General features: G+C 36.9%; 1 protein-coding gene across 6 annotated transcripts in view; it reads right to left on the minus strand.

The window, feature by feature from the left end:
- IMMP2L (inner mitochondrial membrane peptidase subunit 2) overlaps window positions 1-20,964 on the minus strand; it is an 848,292-nt gene that overhangs the window by 128,523 nt on the left and 698,805 nt on the right. The window lies entirely within an intron of this gene.

Below are 20,964 nucleotides of genomic sequence, written 5' to 3' on the forward strand. Positions count from 1 at the left end.
TCAGTAGCAGAGCTCGAAGCTGAAGGAGAAAGAGCCTACAGCCTAATTCAGCTTGAGAGTGGATTAGTCATGATGAAAGATACTCGAATTCGTTATAGGCTGCTGGGAAATTACTTGGGTCTCAAATATGTGGTCTTCTTCAAAGTAATAATACAATTAATCTCTCTCAAACTTTAATCATGAGTGCCATGACTCATTATGAAAAGCTTAGGTTTCTCTGAAAATGTTCTGTGATGGGTAAAGCTGAAGCCAATTCCATCTCTGTCAGGCCTGCAACCCAGAACACCACCGTACATTCCATAGGAGGGCAAAAGAGGCTGAGGTGGGTGACAAGGGACAGAGTTTTCAGGTGAACCAAAGACTCCCAGACCCATTTCCGAGGCTGAGGGTTTCTCCCATATGCTTGGATGTTTCTAACTTGTTTGTCAGGTAATGAGACCAGTAAAATGTATTAGTTCTTTATTGGCTTGTTAGTCCTTTTTCTTAAGGAACATTATTACTTCTTAGCAATTTTCTCTATTCCTACAATATTGCAAAATACTTTAATTTCCACATGGAATCCAAAAGCATCATAAGGTTTAATGAAAAAACTTTTACTTTGCAATTCTAGAATAAGCTTAGTGACTATAAAAGACGAGGTCACAGAAAAAAATCCTAAAATTCACAACTCTGAGACCTTAATGTCAAGCATTAGTCTAATGAGCAATGTGGTAAAGGGTAATATATTCATAAACAAATGAGGGTGGCAATTTATTTAGAAATAGCATACGGGGTTTATTCATCAAAGTGTCTGAACAGGTGAGGGCTGGGTATACAAACAACTTTACATTTTCTTTCTGTTTGGTTTTATCCCTATGAATTCTGGCATAAATGGTAGTTCAACTTCTTTAACAATTTACTTAGAATTGAAAATATTCTATGTATTTCGTTGTTTTATTTATTTTTAAATAATTTACCATATGTGACCTTGATTACTGGAGTAGTACGCAAATCTTGTAAACAAATCAAGAAATCTGGGACAATATTATCATGGAGAGCAGCTCTGTTTACTGTCCAGCATTCAGTACCCCTTCCTTTGGGAAAAGCCACCCTTTCCCAGCTGCTAACACGTGTGGTTTGGGTGGGCCTCACACTACCTCCTGGTTTTAGGGTGAGGCCCCCCATGAACAATAAGTTAACCATCTGACCACAGAGATTGGCTCAGATACACCAATAACCCAAACCATTTATCAAGTAATGTTGAGAGCTTTGCTGCTACTTCTGCCTCTATTTCTCTTATGTAAGGATAATCACTGATACCAATTTGGTATGATTCCTTCCAGACTTATTTTTCTGTCACATGTAAGCCTATATATACACATATGCACACACGTATATAGACATTTATATACACCAATGCTTGCACAAATACCCCTACATGTATAGCTTCTAATTAGAGTGAAAGACTGTATGATACTAATTTACTTCTTTCTTTTACACTTAGATTATTCACATCTTTCCATTTAAGGGGAACATAGGTACTTTTTTTTTTTTTAAGATTTTATTTATTCACGAGAGACACAGAGAGAGAGAGAGGCAGAGACACAGGCAGAGGGAGAAGCAGGCTCCATGCTGGGAGCCTGATGTAGGACTCGATCCTGGGTCTCCAGGATCACACCCTGGGCTGAAGGCTGTGCTAAACTGCTGAGCCACCCAGGCTGCCCCAGAGGTACTTTCATTCGCTTAATTACTGCATAATATTTTACCATATATAGAAAACAATCTATCAAATAACCAGCAGGATATTCTATCCCACAGTGATCTATTAAAGGAGAAAAATACTGGCTCGAAGCAATCATCTCATTTCTGGAACACACCCTGTATCACTATTTGCCACCGCAGGAATGCCACCGACTTAGAGGGAGCTGTTGCTGGAGGGACAGAGTCCTGTGAAGAAGGTGGTGTTGAGGAAAATGAGAACAGAAACTCAGGACAACTCAAAAATAAATAAATAAATAAAAGAATGTAATCGGAACCAAATCTCATTTGCTATCTTCCTCAGATTCTCATCTGGAAGGATAGGATCTAGTCTCAGGAGGTTTTCTTTATTAGCAGGGGGGACAATGATCATTCGTTGGTTCTAGTAAAACCAAGTTGAGGTTAGCCCTGGACCTGAGCTAGGACTTCTGAGTTGGGAGTGGAAGTTTGCAATGATGATTTCAGTGGACTCACAGGAGAGGGAGAAGGGGGGTGGGGGGTAGGAATGAAGGCAGCATCCAGGGAAATTGTAAGTAAGTGAACACAGAGCTCTAGGACCACTGATGGGCTCATAACTGAGCTTCTGAAAGCCCAAAACTCCACAGGTTATCCAACTGTCCAGCTCACAGGAAATGCCCATATGTGAACCCTAGTGACTAGTAGGTCCTAAAGTGTCAATTTCTTAGGTCTGGAACCTTATTTACTCAATATTCCACAGACACAATTTTTTTAATGTACACTCATTCTATTGTATACAGAGTAATTACTGAAAATTGGTATCCCTAACCCTCCCTAGTTTTGAAAATTTAATCGACTGTAATGATTGGCTTAAAGCCTATTTTATTAGAATTTTAGTTCCTTAGGGACAGTAACCACATCTGTTTTATTCTGTAGTATATGACTGGCACATGTGCCATATGCTTCGCCTAGCCAATACATTCCATTCAGTATATCTGTACAGTGAACTGTGAGTGAGGGAAAGGAGGGGAGAAGAGAAGGAAATGAAGGAAGGAAGTGACAGAAAGAGCCTAAAGAAGAAAAAACTCATTTCAAAAATCATGTATGTTCATTGGTAACAGTATTCCATGAAGAGGAGATCTTTCTTGCAAAGAATAGGACACAGGATGAAAAGGAGATTACAATGGCTCCATTTGGTTTTTCTTCCATTCTTACCTAAAATTCTATATATAAATTGTACTTCCTTACACATTGTCCCTTCTTAAAAAGGCAAGTCAGGCAAATGCCAAGTCTATTTTTATTACATCATGATATATCTACACCCACATAACTGGCATTTTCAAATGGTATTGTGTTTTTTGTTTTTTGTTTTTTTCTCCAGCTGGTTTGCTTAATAAATCACCCTAGTAGACCAAAAGCTGCCAGAATGGAGTAAGGGTTATGAGAAATCACTCTACAGTTAAAGTGTTTTCCCCTTTATTTTAAGGCTATGCTTTCTTATCAGGATTACATACATTGCGAAAAAGTTATCATAAAAATCAAAGGATATTGAGTGCAAAGGGGTATCTGAAGGGTTTTTCTAACTTTCTAAATCATCTTATTTTTGCATCTTGATATTCAATAACTAGTTCCCATTCTAAATGAAACTTTTGTCATTTGAGCAAAAAATGAGGTCAAACTACTTTTCCTTTTTGATTGGGTCATTTCAGGAGGAAAAATGCAGAATTACTTCAGGTCTGTGCTGAATATGATGATTCCTAATTGTAGATTTTGGATTATTTAAAAACATCAAGGTAAAACATTTTTTAATCAAAGTGGAGCTACCAGAGGGAATGGGAGAAGGATGTTTGACTGTAGTTAATTGTAAATCTGACATAAGCAAGCCAAGGTTTTAATTCCACATAGAAAGATCAAAAATTCTAGGTAAATACTCAAGATTTCTTCATTTCCATATAGATACTGCCCTTGGCTATTTTAATATTTATTAAAATACATTTTTAGTACTTTATCTGAGTTTAAGATTTAAAAAAAGGAACACTTTAAAATTACACCCAAAGGAAAGTCATTTTACCATGCTGTTTCTGCAGATAAAACATTTTCATCTAAACTAACTACTAGACAGAAAAATATTTTCTGTACTTAATTTAGAACATAATCTATCCTCAAAAGCTTAAAAAAATATTTTAACTAAAGACCTTAATTCCCAATGAAGCAAAGGGCACTCTTGCTTTGATTGGCAGGACTGGGCCCCCTCTGCTTATGAAATTAGCCAGGAAATTGCTACATTTCAATTCCACTTTTTTCTTTTCAAGACCGCTCTAGATGAAGAGTCAAGCACCCTTCCACATGCCATTCCTGTTTTTTTTCTATGTCACAGAAATGGGGTAGAATGTTTTTATATCAGCAATTCCCATTTCAGTTGATAGCAAAGTCATTAAGCAGGGCCCACTTGAATTTTTAATTTTGATCAGTTTTGCATATTTTGGCACAGAAGTCATGATTAAACAAAGACTGAACAACAATATCTGCGCTTAACTTACTCCCAAGACTGAAACGTCTAGAACCTTGAATAAACAAAGTAAAACAGTTTTATATAGAAAACAGCAGCAACAACCCATTATCAGAGTATATGAATAATAGACAAAGGATTAAAACAGGTAGGGCTTAGGTCTAAAAATACCATTACAAATGAATTAAGTGTTTTGGCTGTTAATATGTTCTACATTTAACAAGACAATTTGATTTCTTTTTCACCAAAAATGGTGTCATGCATAGAGCTGTATACAATTAGAAGTAATTTTATATAAATTGCTAATGATTGATGGCTCAGAAAAAGTTGAATCTCACTATGAACAAGTATTGTAAATACAAAATGGACTTTTAAAAGCACGGTGCAGTCACAGTACTTAACTTGCTAACAGACATTTATGATGACGTTTAATCTATTTTCTCCTCACTGTGCTGGGTACTATGCAGGTTACAGAAATGAAACACATGGTCCTTTTCCTTTAGAAGCTTAAAATATAATTGAGACAATAGCAAGCCTCATAAAACCAACTGAACAATAATTGCTCAGCTGTGAGGTGCCAAAAGAGAGTGCTCTAGTAGCAGATCATCAATCAGTGTGGACTGGAAAAGTCCACACAGGGTTCAGGATAAAAATGGAGATTTGTGTGGGGCCCTGATGGAAAACAGGAGAGAGAGGCAAAGAGAAGAGAAGCAGCTTTCTGTGTGTTTGGAGAGGTTATGAAGGCTTCAGGAAATGAGGCTATGATAGGGATGAGAAAGGCCTTCAAGCCAAGACAATCAGTGTGTGAGCTGGACATTCCTCTACATGAAAATGTGAGGTACATGTTCTGGCTGACACGCAGAAGTGGACCCATTAAGGCACAGAGTTGGAAATCCGGGAGGGCTGGTAAAAAAAAATGTAGTAGAGGTAAGAACAGGGACTCTGTACGTATGTTGATGAAGGGTTGCTTTCACTCACCTTTTTATCCACTTGAGCAAACCCAAGGTGCCAAGATCACACAGCAACAAGAATATGCCCACAGTAGCATGAGATTGCTAGATATTCACTATGAACTTTTCCCCCCAAGTTTTTATTTAAATTCCAGTTAGTGAACAGTGTACTATGAGTTTCAGTTGTGGAATTTAGTCATTCATCACTTACATACAACACCCAATGTTCATCATAAATCCTTTCCTAATACCCATCACCCATTTAACCCATCCCCTTGCTCCCATCGCCTCTAGTATCCCTCAGTTTGTCCTCTATTGTTGAGGATCTGGTTTGCCTCTCTCTTTTTCACCCCCCTAAATTCATTTGTTTTGTTTCTTAAATTCCACATATGAGTGGAACCATATGGTATTTGTCTTTCTCTGACTGACTTTTTCACTTGGCATAATACTCTCTAGCTCCATCCACATTGTTGTAATTGCACTACTAGGTATTTACCCAAAGGATACAAAAATATTGATCTGAAGAGGCACCTGCACCCTGATGTCTATAGCGTCATTATGAACAATAGCCAAATTATGGAAAGAGCCCCCAAGTCTATCAATTGATAAATGGATAAAGAGGATGTGTGTATACACACACACACACACACACACACACACACACACACACAGGAATATTACTCAGCCATCAAAAAGAATCTTTCTAGTCACCGTGAACTTCTTAAAACTGCGCAGTATGATTTTTTTTAGAAGGTAGGTCTTAATTATTTTTACAAAGTAAGATGTCCCACTGAAAAAAAAAACATGAATTTTAGAGCTAAACAAACTCAGAATGGAAAAAATGAGTAACACAAAATGAAAAAGAGGAAGAAAGTCCAATTATAAAACGTATCTTCCAAGCAAAGTGATAATTATTCATTTTCATAATGTGCTTAAATTAAGGCTGTATAAACATGTGTTAAGATCAACTCTATGTTTTAATTTCTCTATACCATTATAATTAGTATTTGCCTTATTGTTCATTTTGTTTTATTTGTCACCTTTATCTTGGTTTCTCATATTTAAGGTCTGACAATTCAGCTATTGTCTGGTAACACTCTCAAAGGTTTTATTTGGCACCACTTATTATGGGCAGATGATAAAAGTCTGTGCTCATTTTTATCACTTCTACCTAACTCCTAAAGTAGACTACACAAATTCAATAAGAATCCAAATCTACTTATCTTCAGGGTACAATGCAAAATCCATCTATTTATTCAAGTCTTTGATTAACAGCATCTATATTTATGAAATGCTCTGGGCTCTGCAGGTGAAAATATTTTATATGAAGCTCAAGTATTATTAAATAATATTCCTTGATGCTATCAGTGTTTTGTGTGCATATGTGCAAGTTCAATAACTTTAGCCTCAGGTCTATTATTTTAAGTTTGTAAACTCAGAAAACAAGAAAATATCTTCTTTATGTAGGAATTTAACTTATTAACAAATCAGAAAAATTAATAAGATCAAAGTTATATCAAGAAAATGTCTCTGGTTATCTTGGTGTTTTGTTTCCCATTGAATGCTGGGAAGTCTGAAACTACTACTGAGTAACTATTAAATATTATTGGCATGTGTGTGTGTATATATATTTTTTCTCAATATTATCTGATACTCACACATACATGGCCCCATAATAGTTCATGTTCAACTTGAAGTAACATCCATAAACAAGGAACTTCTGACCATTGGAAAATTCAAAGAATAAGGTTTCCAACTCCATTGTGCATGAGACCTACATATTACTGACTACAATTATATTTTCTTTTAACCTACTCATGAAGGCACAAGGTTCTACTTTAACGAACGGTGGCAAGAAGTGCACTGAGCTGAACAGTAGTTGAGCTTCAGTCCTGTCTTTTGCTAGGTGTACATGTTGGAAAATATCTTAATTATTCTGAGCTTCCCTTTCCTCATCTCTACCACAGACATAATTATCTCCGACACTACCTCCCCACCCCCTGGCCCCACCACTGCCTGCCCTCACTGCATTAACATCCTGCCAGTTGATGACAACAAGGGAGGATGATGCCATCATCATCTGATGAGGATAGTAAAAATAGCTCTTACACATGAGGACTTAATTACTTGTTGGCCACTGTCCTCTATACTCTATATATACTCATTTAATTTTCACAACAACCTATGTGGTAGAAACTCTATTTTCAGTTTAGAATAGAGGTTAAACATTTGGCCTAAAGTCCAAGAGGTAAGTAAGTGGTTGGTATCCAAATCCAGGCAGTTTGACTCTGAGCTCACACTCCTAAGTGTCATGCTACTTTATGAAAAATGATCATGTCTATAATGGAACTATAAATTGCACTTTTAATCAATAAATTTACTAATCATTCCATTGCTGCTGACCTGAATCTAAATCTTTAATTGCTATTTTTGTCATTCTCTGCTTGTATGTGCAACATTTTAAAGGGATTTGAATCATCAAAAAATGTGATCCTTAAACTTGTGAAGAATATTGAATAGTTTTTTTTAATTTGAATTTCATTTGAAAAATTTTAGAATTAAGACCCAGACATTGAGGAGACTTCCTAATTACAAAGTTAAGTTGCTTTTAAGCTCTCACAGAATAAGGTAGAACTTGCTAGTCATGAAGCCAATGGACAACATAGCCAGGTTAGAAACTTGGGATGCCTGACTTCTACTCTTGTCTAAATGTTTAGCATTCTTGAACCTTTTCTCCAACCTAGGTCTCTCCCCTAAGGTCTTGACCAACCATATTTAACAAAATGAAATAAAGGTTATTATTTTGTTGCAAACCTACACCTCCTAAATTCCTTCTTCTGATTAATGTTACCAATACTTACTTCCTTAATCAAAAATCTATAAAGCTCTTTTCTCCCACAATCTCACATTGTCAATCAATTCCATAAAAATCTACCTTCAAAATACTGCTCAAATCTATTTATGTCATTCCTATAGAAATAAATCATTTGTAGGATATAAAATGTCCTCTGTGATTAAGGACCATTAACTTACCCACATCATTTCAACTCTTCCATATTTAGGCTACAACTTCCACAAAGATCCACTGTTCCTTATAGTTTAGCACAAGTTCCATGCCTTTGTGCATGAAAAGTTCTCTGCTTGGAACTCTTCCCTTTGTTATGAACACCTCCCTCCTTATCCTACATACTCCCTCCTCTAAGAAATTTCTCCTTACCTGTCCCCATCTTTGAATTCATGACTCTTTACTTTCTTGTCAATGCCTATATTATAGTACCTTTCATGTTGTAGGTTAAGGGTAATAAGTACATTTCTTTTGTGAGATTTAGATCTAGACTTTGTTCATTGAATAGGTTTTGTTTAATCCACAAAAAAGCCCATGGGCTGAAAGTATCATCCCCATTTTACAGATGAAATCCTTGAAGCAAGAAGAGGTTAGAAGATTAATTCAAAAGTGATGAAAGTTTTAAATTTATTGATCTCAAAACCCCATACTCTTCCTATTTTACCATAGTACTTTCTTACATACTTGTATCTGTCTGTTCTACTGGCCACTGAACTCTTAAAAATGCAATAAACCGATCTTATTCAACACTGAGGCTGTAGGATCTGGTACATGGTCTGGCGTGCAACAAATGTCTGGTAAGTAAATGAATGAGCCCATGTATTGTTTGGCTCACCAAAATCCCACTGTTATTAACTACCATTTAAATAGAAATGGTCGCTTCATGAATATGACTAATAGGGAAAGAAGATTTGACCAATGTTTATGAGTTTTTAATGTAATTTTTATTGAGTTTTTTGTATCCTAATTCATTAATATAAGAAATAAAGAATAATACTGGTATGCTTTATCTCCCAACATTATTCAAATCGGCCTTTTCCTTTCAATAAGATGCGTAGGATAAATTATTAATTTCTGTTCTTCCAGAAAGGTCCACCTGTTTTTTTTTTCACACAATAACCTAATAATGTCTTATAAAAATATTTTTTCATATAGTCTGTATACATTTGTGCAACCATATTTTGACCCTTCAAAAAGCAGTATTGGCAATCACTAAGTGATTTTTAAGGAATACAATAAAATCTGAAATGTCTTTAAGAAGGCAAATGTGTTCTTTGTTTTTTAGCCGAAACTTATCTTAAAGATAAGCTTATCCTAAGAACAGAGGCATCCTATGAAATAAATTCTCCTTTATTGAAATTAACTATTATGAAACAAGCATATTAAATTGTCATATATTATAAAGGACAGAGAGCTCCTAGCCACTGCAGAGCACCAAACAAAGTGTGTAATAGTCTCTATCCCAGGAACCCCTCCAACTTGGAGCGCAAAATTGAAGGGAAAAAGTGAATGCTGTGAAAATTAATGGATGAAAAGAATTATGAAGATTTTTAAAGTGGCTCAGAGAGAACCTTTTGGTGGAAGACATTTGGTATACATCTTCCATTCTTGAAATACTATGGCTGTTCTTTCACAAATATGAAGATCAGAGAGCATCAGAATTCAACCCTAGAAGTCAGATGTATTCAGGCTGAACTCTTGTCTCGGACACTTCTGTCAAGCCAGTATTTAGTAATTTCTTAGAGAATGCTCTGCTGATGGCATCATACAAATACATGAAGCAGTAATTCACTTGTCCAGCTGATACTTAGCATATAAGTCATGAGACTTAGCATTATCTCAACAAGTATCATCACCTCAATTTTTTAAAGAAGAAAGCACATGTGATAAAGAATAATAAAACAGTGTGGAAAGGAATGAAGCAAAAAGCAAATGCCCCTCAACTATCCCGTTCCTCAGTCTCTCATTACTGTTTCTCCAATACAACTCTGGATCCTGGTTTATGGCCATTTAGCTCTATAAAGAGAAATATGCCAATTATATACATAATGTAATCTTATTAAAAATAATTCTCTGGATCTTTAAAAATACTGTCATACTTTACTACCTTGAAAATATTTTCATAAGTTCCACATAAATATGCATTTTAATACCTATTTTTAATGTCTGCAACATATAGCTACCTTACTGTATAGGTAGCCTATTTAACCTGCCTCTATTATTATGTGTTTTTTTTTTTTTTTTTTTTTTTTTTTAAGAACAGGAGGGCAGGGGTAGAGGCAGAGGGAGAGAAAGCATCTCACCCAGGTTTCATGCATAGATCAGAGTTCAATATGGGGCTCAATCTCATGACCCTGAGATCATGACCTGAGTCAGATGCTTAACCCACTGGGCCACCCCAGGCATTCCCCCTATTTCCTTGTTTGGCTGTTACAAACAACATTGTATTACATTGCTGATTCGGTGACCATGTGAAGTTTTGATAGGTATTGCCAAATTGTTTCCAAAGAGTTAATACAAATTTACACTCACCACAAGCTTAAGAGAATGCCCATTTGCCCCACATCATCTTAGGACCCCTGCCTACTCTTAATAATGAAAGAACTCTGTTTTTATTACATGAGTTTTACCTCCTGGTATTTAACATATTTGAAATTAGAGAAATTAAGCATTTATCTAAAATGAAAATTATAACCATTATAATCATTTTTATGATCAGTAACCATAATCTGAACTTTCAACTAAGGTTCATAGATTAAGTAACCTAGTCAAAGCCAACAAAAAAATTAGTGAAAATAGCTTTGTTTTACATTTTTCTGCAGGTTGGCTTTAATATCAGCCTCAACAGAAGACCCCTGGATTTTCCTATCTGCTCCAGCTTTCAATCTGTTGTAGGATGTTTTGCTTGAAGTATACAAATAAAAGTGACCTCACACAGCAAATATATAGTTGGAAAAGGGCAGTGCACTTTAATAGCCCTTTCACCTATTTGCAGATACTCTTCTTTGATACTACACCAAAATTTGACAGTAGTAATTTCTAAAAATCATTGCAATGTAAAATCTGAAACTTTATCAAAACTCTTAATGTAATAACTCTTGCATTAAAATTTATTAGTTGAGACATATCCATCTTGTACTTTGAAGGGATCTTTACCTGTGCAGGACTTTGTAAACTCATGTACTGGTCAAACACCAGTCTTAAACTATGAAGATCTTCCAAATATTATCTTATGATACAATATTCTAAAATCCCATTTATATCACCACCCATTTTTCAGAAAAGTCTAAGTACTGAGAAGTTCTCAAGCTCATGGTACAAGATACAAGTTTTCCAACATTTGCAACATTGCAAAAAAGCTTAATTCTATAATTGACAACAAATATTAGTTATTTTCCTTGAAGTGATAAGTTCATTTCATTAACTTTTGAGAAGATATCGGTCAAATACCAAAGTCTGAATAATTATAATGTGTTAGCGACTCTTCCAAGTTAAAAATAGCATTACTAGAAGCAGTGGCTAGTTCAGCTGGCAACTCAACAACACTAGTACTTTAAGGCCACAACTGTACTTCAAAATGTAGCAAAATGGATTTATACATATTTCCCATTTCATCACACAAAATATATCACACTGTATCTAAAGGTTGAAACTTACAATTAGTAATTTTACTCCTTCATCAAGGAAATTCTTAAACTAAATGACAGGCTTTTGTTTTTCTGACAGTGTATGATGAAGAGAAAATAATTACTATTGGTTAAACTTGGTATCTTTACTTGTGCAGAGGCAACAAGAGCTTCCCTACCATTGCTCTTGCACTACCAGTGAAACTCAGTTACAAAGGCAAATAAGGTCTTAGTGTTCTTATAAAAATAGTTTTGACTTCCCAGACTTCTTAGAAGTATGTTAGGGATCCCCAGGGTTCTACCGACCATAGCTAAAAATTGCTACCTCTATCACTTCCACTTCAAAAGACAAGGAAACTGAGGTACATACATTAGGTCATCTACTCAAACGGTAAACAGCAAAGCCAAAATTCAAACCCACGCATTCTTACCTCGAGTTCTGGTCTCTTGAGGATGGTGCAGCTTAGAATATCTTTCTACCAGTTGGCAGTGCTGTTGCAAAGTTGTTTGTACTAAAATGTCACACTGGTCCTTGCTTTGCCCTCTCAGATTATAATATACATTCATTCATCAATCATTTAGATCTACTATGAGCCAGAGACTGAGCCCTACGATGGGGACGCCAAAATGAATAAGGTATTGTCCTCACTTTCAAGGATTTCACCATCGATTGGGGAGACAAATGTGTGAACCACTACCTGTAATTCAGTGTGATAAATGCCATAATAGTACACTGTACAAAATATTTTGGAAGCACAGGAGAGTGATTAATTCTGCCCCAGAAAGGGAGGAGGGGGATCAGGGGCTTACCAGCAGAAGTGCATTTTAGTTGGACTTGAAGGACAAATACATCAAATCCTTTTTTTCACAGGATAGTCCTTCACATACTTGAATACAGCTACTGTGCTTCCTGCTAAGTTTCCACTACTTCGTATTAAGTATCCATTGCTCTCAAAATGTATTATGAGGACAGGAAACAAATCCCTGTATTTTGGGAAAGGCCTTCTGAACATATGTATTGACCTTTCTTTTGCAAGCATATATTCACATCTATTAACAGTAACCTGTAATTAATTGTGAGAGCCAGAAAATTTTGCCTAATAACCAAACAGCTTATACTAAATTACAATCAGGACCAAATGTACTCAAGAAGCTGTTCACAAAGTGCCCCAATCAGACCTTTCAGTCACCTTTTTTTTTTCTTCTAAAGCAGAGGGCAGCAAACTTTTTCTGCAAATATAGTCAATATTTTACACTTTATGGGCCAGATGGCTCCTGACTCAACTATTTAGCTCTGCACTTAAAGTGTGAAAGCAGCCATAGACAATATGCAAATGAATAGGCAAGGCAGTGTTCCCATAAAACATTACAAAATAGTCCGCGGGTCACATATAACCCATAGGTCACTGTTTGCTGGTTGCTGCTGATTTCAGCCATGTTTCTTTTTGTATCCTTTTCCTCACTGCATACTGGAATGAACATTAGACTTGGAATTAGGACAACTGACTCTTAATTATGCCTTGCTAAAAACCCACTGTGTGATCTTAAGTCAGTTGGTTTACCACTGTTAGCTCTTTCTTGATCAAATCAACTATCTTTAGATTTTATGATACATAATGACCCTTTACACTAAAATCTGAAGATTCACTGCAAAGTAACTTTGTCCCCCCAGGTATTCCTATTTTATTCCATCATGGGATCAAAAGAGTGACATTGATTAAAAAAAAAAAAAAAACGAATACGACCTTAGGTGATACTAATAGAAATGTTTATCTCAAATGAAGAGACCCTGCTTCACTCTACAAAAGCATAATTCTGAGTAAAACACTAATAAGACTGTCCAGGGGAAAGCAACCCACGACCTAAAAAAATTTGGAAGTTTTAGCAAAAAGAAAGAACAGGGCAAAGAGTAGAAAGCAGAAATTCAGCAGGCATAATACTACTTTTTAAGTGCTTGGAATCAAGGATTAGAGCCTAATTAAAATATTCTAGGCTGGAATGATCACTCTGGTTCCTGGATTTTGACCAATCAACAATTCTATGCCTTCTGAACTGTAACTCTATAAAGTTATTGCTAATAACAGTGTTGAAATAACATGATCACTAATCTCATATTTGTATCACTGTGGAGTTTACATGCTTAAGCATTCCATCATTTGAGTTTCCGGCCCCATAAGACTGGAAAAGATAAGTATTACTACCTTTTTTGCAAGTAAGACGGCAGAAAATTCAAAGGCTTATATCGTCTCCCTAGAAGATTCTTGACTTAATGTCCTAAAAAGGGGCAGGGCTAGAGCTAAACTCCCAAATCAGATTAGACAATGTAGACCGAATCCTGAAATCAGCACCAAATATTTTGTACAAGACGGTCTCTTTTATATCCTCAGGGGAAGGAGAGCTTGGGGGCAGTGGGATTTAACAGCTTAACAGCTTCAAAGCACTTCAAATTTGGAAATAGTTGTTTAGCATTTCACTTTAACTGTTAGTGTTCAATTCACCTAGTTTTTCTGCTAAGTGCTTCAATCAAATGTAAACGCTTTATTAATACACCTCATAAAATGTACAAGGGGGGTTCTATGCTAAAACAAATTCCGCTGGTAAGGGCTCTAAAAACATAAGGTATTCCTTCAATGTGACTGGCCTCATAGATAAAAGCCATATTCTTATAAAGATAAAATATAAGTGGCTGTGGGTAATTCAAATTGCTAAATGGCATGAATGGATTAATATTTTAATGCTATACTTGCCTTTTATCCAGACATAACTTTGAACATAATAAATTTGGTTTTAGAATGGAAATCCTCAAAATTCTGAATTTGGTTTCTTCTTTTGATATGTATAATTAAATCCACCTTTGAAGCCTCCTAAAGGTTATGGAGGGCAGAAGAAATGTATTTTTATTAAAATGAGTCTATCTGTGGCAGACCTACAGAGAAAACTACAAAGAGATTTGAGAAAGCAGCAACAAAGAAGCTAGATCATGCAACGACCCAATCTATTATGGATGAGGAAACTCCTCTTCACTGGCTTGTTGTTCCCTGGCAAAGAGGACGCCAGGGTGGAAACTACACTGGAGTAAATCATAGCTCGTGATTCCATCCTCTCCCTCATCCTCCATTTTGTCCATAGATTGGGTCAGGTTACTTATCACTAATACCTCAGACTACCTTGTCTGGGGATAAAAGTAAAAAGGAACCATCCGTGATGTGTTTAGAAAAGAGAAACGTTAGGGTCTACTTTTGCTTGGAGAAAATTGAGGGAACTCATGTGCTGACCTTGTACACAAATCTCAGGACTTTCTAGCAACACAGGGTGAGGCTCCTTCACTTTCCTGGGGACTGCCTCCTTCTAGAGCTTCAAATTCTCCAAAGGCTGTGGCTGGGAGAGAGCATGTGGGACAATGGTGTATGTTACATGTGAGTTTGTTTCTAAAATCAGCCTATAAGGCAAAAGTGACCTAAAAATCAAGAGATACTTGAAGATCCCTTATATTTTCCTTAAGGCATAGCAGGTATGGTTTTGCAAATACAACCTTGTACGTAACATACATAAATAAAATGCACAAAATGTACAGTTTATAGTAAAGAAGGCCATCTTGTAACAACAAAAAACCATGAATTATTTAAGTGTTAGAAGTACACTCAGTCCTGTGACAGACTAATATCATGAGGCATGCAACAATCCATTTGGTATCAGTCTCCTTAAGAAAAATGGAGGCTGACTTGCTTTCATTGTTCTTCCTGTTAGACCCCTTCTCTCCTTTTTGTTCTCATTCTTTCTTCCTCCCTTAATAGATCTCTCTTCCTGACTAGTTACATTCAAATTCAAGTAACAGTGGACACTGAGGTACCCTAAGGCATTCTGAGTCTTACAAGCATGCGTTTTTTATTGCCACTGTAACTAATTACCACAAACTTAACTCTGACCAAATACACACTTGAAACAACACAGATCTGTTATCTTATGGTTCTGTAGATCAGAAAGTGGGAGTGGCTGCCCTGAGTCATCGGCTCTGGATTTTCCAAGGCTGAAATCAAGGTCCAGCAGACAAGGCTCTTGGAGGGAAATCCATCCGAAAGGTCATTCAGGTTGTGGGCTAAATTCAAGTCCACACAGCTGGAGGCCTTGGTCTTATATTTCCTTGCTGGCTGAGTTCCAGGGGTCTTTCTCAACTTCTAGAGGCTCCTAAGTCCCCTTTGTCCATTTTTTTTTCCCTTTGTCCATTTTTTAAAGCTAGCGGTGGTGGGTTGAGCCCTTCTCATGCTTCAAAACTCTCTGCTTTCCTCATCAAGCACCTCTCTCTGTGCAGTGTTCCATCCCACCAACCCAACAACCTCTGATTTTAAAGACTTCTGTGATTTTATTGGATTCACCTGATAAAACCTAGGCTCCTTGCCCTATTTTAAAGTCAGCTGATTACTAACCTTCATTTGGTGTGCAAAATGCTTTCACAGCAATTTCTGGGTGAGTCTTGGTTAAATAACATGAGATGGGAGTCTTGGTCTTCAGTATTCTGTGCCCCCCCACCACCACCACTGTAAGGACAAACTCTTGGTCTCTCAAACATACTTCCTTATAGCCCCGAAAATGTATCACACATCTAGGCACAAGTTGCAGGCTTTTAGCACTGGTTGCAGGCAGCCAAATTGGTAAAGGAAAATTTGTTTGCAAAATGAAGAACCTGATGAAAGCGTATCAAAGGAAACATTTTGAGACATTACAAATATTTCAATAAAACCATAAAGAGGTGCAATATCAAGTGTAAAAATAAGCACACACTAAAGGAAGAATGCCCTGGCCTGACAAAGACAACCACAGAGAAAGAGCCTGCAGAAGCTTCATTGTTCTCTAGACATTTGGGGTCACTGATTTATTGAGAGGTGCCCAGGTGTTCCTTCTTGTCAGGTGAAACCTGAAGTGCTTCATGCTTTGAAACAAACAGCACTCCGAGTCTTGTTGGAGGCCTCACTGAAAGTCCCTAATTGAATCTAAAGATCCCAGCTGGAGTTTGAGAAACTTGCTTCCAAACTGACTTGACTTCAAAACCACTCTGTCATTCTTAGTGAGTGTTCGCACTGCGCTGTCTCTATCGTGGCACGTTCATGGGTTTTGCTAAGTAACGTCGGAGCAAAGTAAGCCATCCAAGAATTCAGGATTCCCAGCAGTTAATATATTTCTTGTCTAGTTGCCAGAGGTTTGTCTCCTCTTTTCAGACAAATCAGCCTCCCTTTATTGTTTCATTGTCTAAAAGGGGACTGCTGGTGATGTTTTGTCGCTTTACTTGGTCTGGGTGCCACTGGTCAACTCAGAACATTGTGAAACCCAAGTGTTGCGGGATGCAACCTCCCCTCCCCTCACAGTCACTTGGAACTAGGTATCTATCATGTGGCCTGCCAGTCAACCCTGGACAGGGATTTCGCTGAAATTTCACACTGACAATGCTGAAAAGTTTGTTTTCTCACAAGTACCACCAACCAACTAAGAATTCTTCATAGGGATTCCAGAAACCAGAAATTACTACATAGTAAGAGAGTGCAGAGGGGGAATTCAAATGATAGAACCATATGTAACCTGGAGATGACTTTTTTTTCTGACCTGAAAAGCTAACTTTAGGTAACCAGGCCAGTAGGAGGGAGGATTAGAGGAGGCTTTTCTAATCCTTCTAGTACATTTTCTGATCTGTTTTCCTCAGGGAACTTTAGAGATGATGTACAATGCTCCTCAAACACAAGATGTAATCAATACACCTTGAATGGCATTGCTTCTTATTTAACTCAAGGGCTGCAGAAAGTTTTTTGCATTGCTAACTCCCAGGAATGGGAGATATTCTCTCCAGCACACGGAAAACAGGAGTTCTTGGAAGTGCTCTAATCACCAAATCGAAGTATCCTTAATTAAGTGTGTCCTGCCACCTAGGGGCATTCTTAGGCCACTCTGGGGCATATTCAATTTCTAAAGACTTCAAAGTATATTCAGTAAGGCAAAACAATAATATTAAATCTTCAGCTTTTCCAGAAGTTCAACTTTAGAAAGACCCTTAAAAGCAACGACCATTTCTGGGCTTTTCCAATAAAATAACTTATGCATTGTCCATTGTATTTTATGTTATAGGATGCCAAACAGACCTGTGTGATGCATTTCTTCTAGATTTCAATTGTAGTGAGAGTTACTAATTGATGTCTCAGGTTTTATTCAGTCAGCAAGGATTTTCCTCCAGTTTGGTTTTAGTTTGAATTCCTTTGGACGGTACAAAAAGAGGCTGGACCATTCTCTCTGGTTCACACCTAGCCTCTTTACCTACTTTCCTACCATCCTTGGCCCTGAGCCCCGGAATAAATAAGGAAGCTCTCTTTAGTTAAACAATGGGATCTAGATAAAGTAAAATATTTTCTTTCTTTCTTTTTTTTTTTTTTTGGCTTTAGCTGCCAATAACTTCAGAATTCAGCTTAGTGCTCATCTACATAAATAAATCCATTTGAAGTTGCTTCTATATCCTTTCTCCTTATACTTTCATTGTTCTGAATTTATATCAAATTTTCTGTTTTATTTTACTGCAATTTATTTTTAAAGCTTTCTCAAATCTTCTTTATAAATAATAAATAAATCTTACTTGTATTTTTAAAATAGGGGCTTATACAGAAATGTACCAGATGTGTGTTTCTTGCCTTAATAGAGGCTGCTCCTATCCTACCACAGTTGTCTATAATTTAAGACACAGCTGCTAGATGTAAATCAGACTTTATCCATCATATTAATACAAAAATCTAAGTGTGGTTTAAGCCTACATACCCATTACATACTGAAGGAGATTGTGACATGTCACCCCCCAAAATACCACTTTGGCATATTGAGTATTTTGAGCAGAAGACACTTAAGAGACAGCAGATGCAGAAAGGGCTCTCTGACCTCCCCCTTTCTACCTAAAAGCAGGTCAAAATTATCCCATAAGACACATCCACTCTCTGTAACAGAGAACATTCTTAACGCTGGAGACTGGGAATCTTTGGGAAAATGGATCTATAAACAAACAACAACCATAAACCCTATTAAAACAGCCCTTTTCTTTCATTAATTTTCCCCATACATATCCTAGTAATGTTCCCACAATTTACTACCCTTAACCCAAATTCTTTTGCTTGTCAAATTTGTCATCCACTGATTGGGGGAAAAAAAAAGTATATAAGCTCTAAGTTCTAACTGCTTCTTTGAGTCTTTGATTTTTCTTATGAGGTGAGGACTCTCCTGTGCCTGTCAAAGTATTCAATAAAATTGGATGTTTTTTTCTTGTTGATCTGTCTTAGGTTAGTTTAATTCTCAGGCCTAGTCACAGAACCTAAGAGAACAGAAGGAAGATTTCCCTCCCTCACAATACATATACATTTACATAGCATATATGTATAAAAATTAGCCCAAATTAGTCCTGCAAGGAAGTGTCTAATCATTGTTCTTGCAACCAGTCATAAGGGAGAGTGACAATAGAACAAGAGACAACTGCTGGAGGGAAGAAATCTTTGTCTTCCTTCTAACTGTGTTACCAGTATAACATTTTTGAACAAACAACTGTAACTTTTGTGCTTTGGTATTTATTATATAATCAGAAACTTGTGAATATCACCCAGGTTGAAGAAAAGAAAATTATAGCATGTGACAGCACAGGGCAGGAAAGTAGACAAGGGTTAGGGTTTCCTCCTACAAAGAGAAATTGTAGAAATTAATAAAAAAAAAAAACAAAACAGAAAGCACTAGAAGAATTGATTACAGTCAGCAGTGGTGATCTCAGGGATCCTGACGTTATGGAGCAAAGCAGAACCTGGTTCCGTGACATGAGTGCCTTTTGCCACCAGCCAGAAGGCCATGTGCTTTCCATGGAACCAATCAGCCTCAAAGAACAGACTGAGAGCCATCTGTTAAGGGTGGGCTTCAGGTAGAAGGCCTCACGTGGAAATTTCTTCCTGGATATGGACATGTCATCAGGGCTCGTAATGCCACCATAAGAGTAACTCAGAAGGAATAAGTATGTCAAACAGGTAACACATCACCTCCAGCACTCAGAGCAGGAAGAGCAAAATGGATTCTTGTCGCAAAAAGCTCAAAAAAGATATGGCCCAAGGACCCATGTTAGGGAACACTGTGCAAGAATGTGTCTGGATAAGGTTAGTGTGATCTGTCATTGTATACTGAAGAATACAGGTGGTTATTACCTGAGACCAAAGGTCTCATCACCTACCTAATGTGGGGTGTGGCCGAGCTTTTTATAAACTGGATATTTTTGTCCTCAGAAGTCTTGGGTTATCAGACAAAGACTTAGAAAAATGCCAAGAAGTTAAACATCTCTGGCTTATCAACCTGTTCTCCCCAGTGTAGAGAACCCTGGGGCCACGCACAAACAGAAACCGAAGCAAATGACCAGGGGTAGCAAAGCCAGAAAAATTAGGTTATTTGGCTATAAATTTCTAATTATTTCTCCAACTGACACATTTGCCTTTGTTCCTAAAGATAGTTTTGTGCTAAAATTAGCAGCTGTTTTTCTTTTCCTAAATAGTTTCCCCTACTTTGTGAATTCAACTGGATAGGAATGAGATCTATTATTTTTGTGTATATGAAATTATTTGACAAATGCTAAATAATAGATTAGAAATTTTTTTTGATTAGAATTTTTTTTAATAACCCTGTTTATTATTCTCATGGTCTATTTTCTCTTGTTCTTCTCGTTTAACAAATCTTCCTTTAAATGCATCACATTGGGGGGTTGCTATCTACCCGGATGGGTCATTGACTTTGTAGAGCATGGCATATGCTGAATTGAACACTGTAATTACATTTAGACCTAGGGCAACACCCAATTGTTCATTCTCATGTGAATCTGGAAGCACCTACAAATGACATATATTAATGAAATACAGATCCTGTGGTGAGTTAATAGGATAACAAATCTCAGTCAGTATTGGATAAATTGGGGTGGGGAGTAGCTGAACTCTCTGTAAACATATGAGCTGGTGTGATGGAATTCCTCTGGAAGCAGTTAAGAAATGATAAGTTTGAGTTAATATCAGTCCCTGTGTTCTCATTGTTCTGTCAACCTACTCGATTCATATGTTCCAGCTGGTTGTTTCCCTGAATTTCTCTTAGGGTAAGGCCTGAACTTATAAGTATTATTGTAATTTGGGGAGAGGGAGCATACACATAAACACACATGGCAAAATTCTCTCATGCATCATAGATTATTAAAGATCCCCTTAAAAACCTCTGTGACACTAGACTTCTGTTTACTATGCTCACATTTCAGGTGGCTGATATGGTATGATGAAACATAAAGCATTAATGGAAGTCTATTTTATT

This window comes from Canis lupus, chromosome 14 (assembly GCF_003254725.2).
Source record: "Canis lupus dingo isolate Sandy chromosome 14, ASM325472v2, whole genome shotgun sequence".
In the NCBI taxonomy this organism is placed as follows: domain Eukaryota; kingdom Metazoa; phylum Chordata; class Mammalia; order Carnivora; family Canidae; genus Canis; species Canis lupus.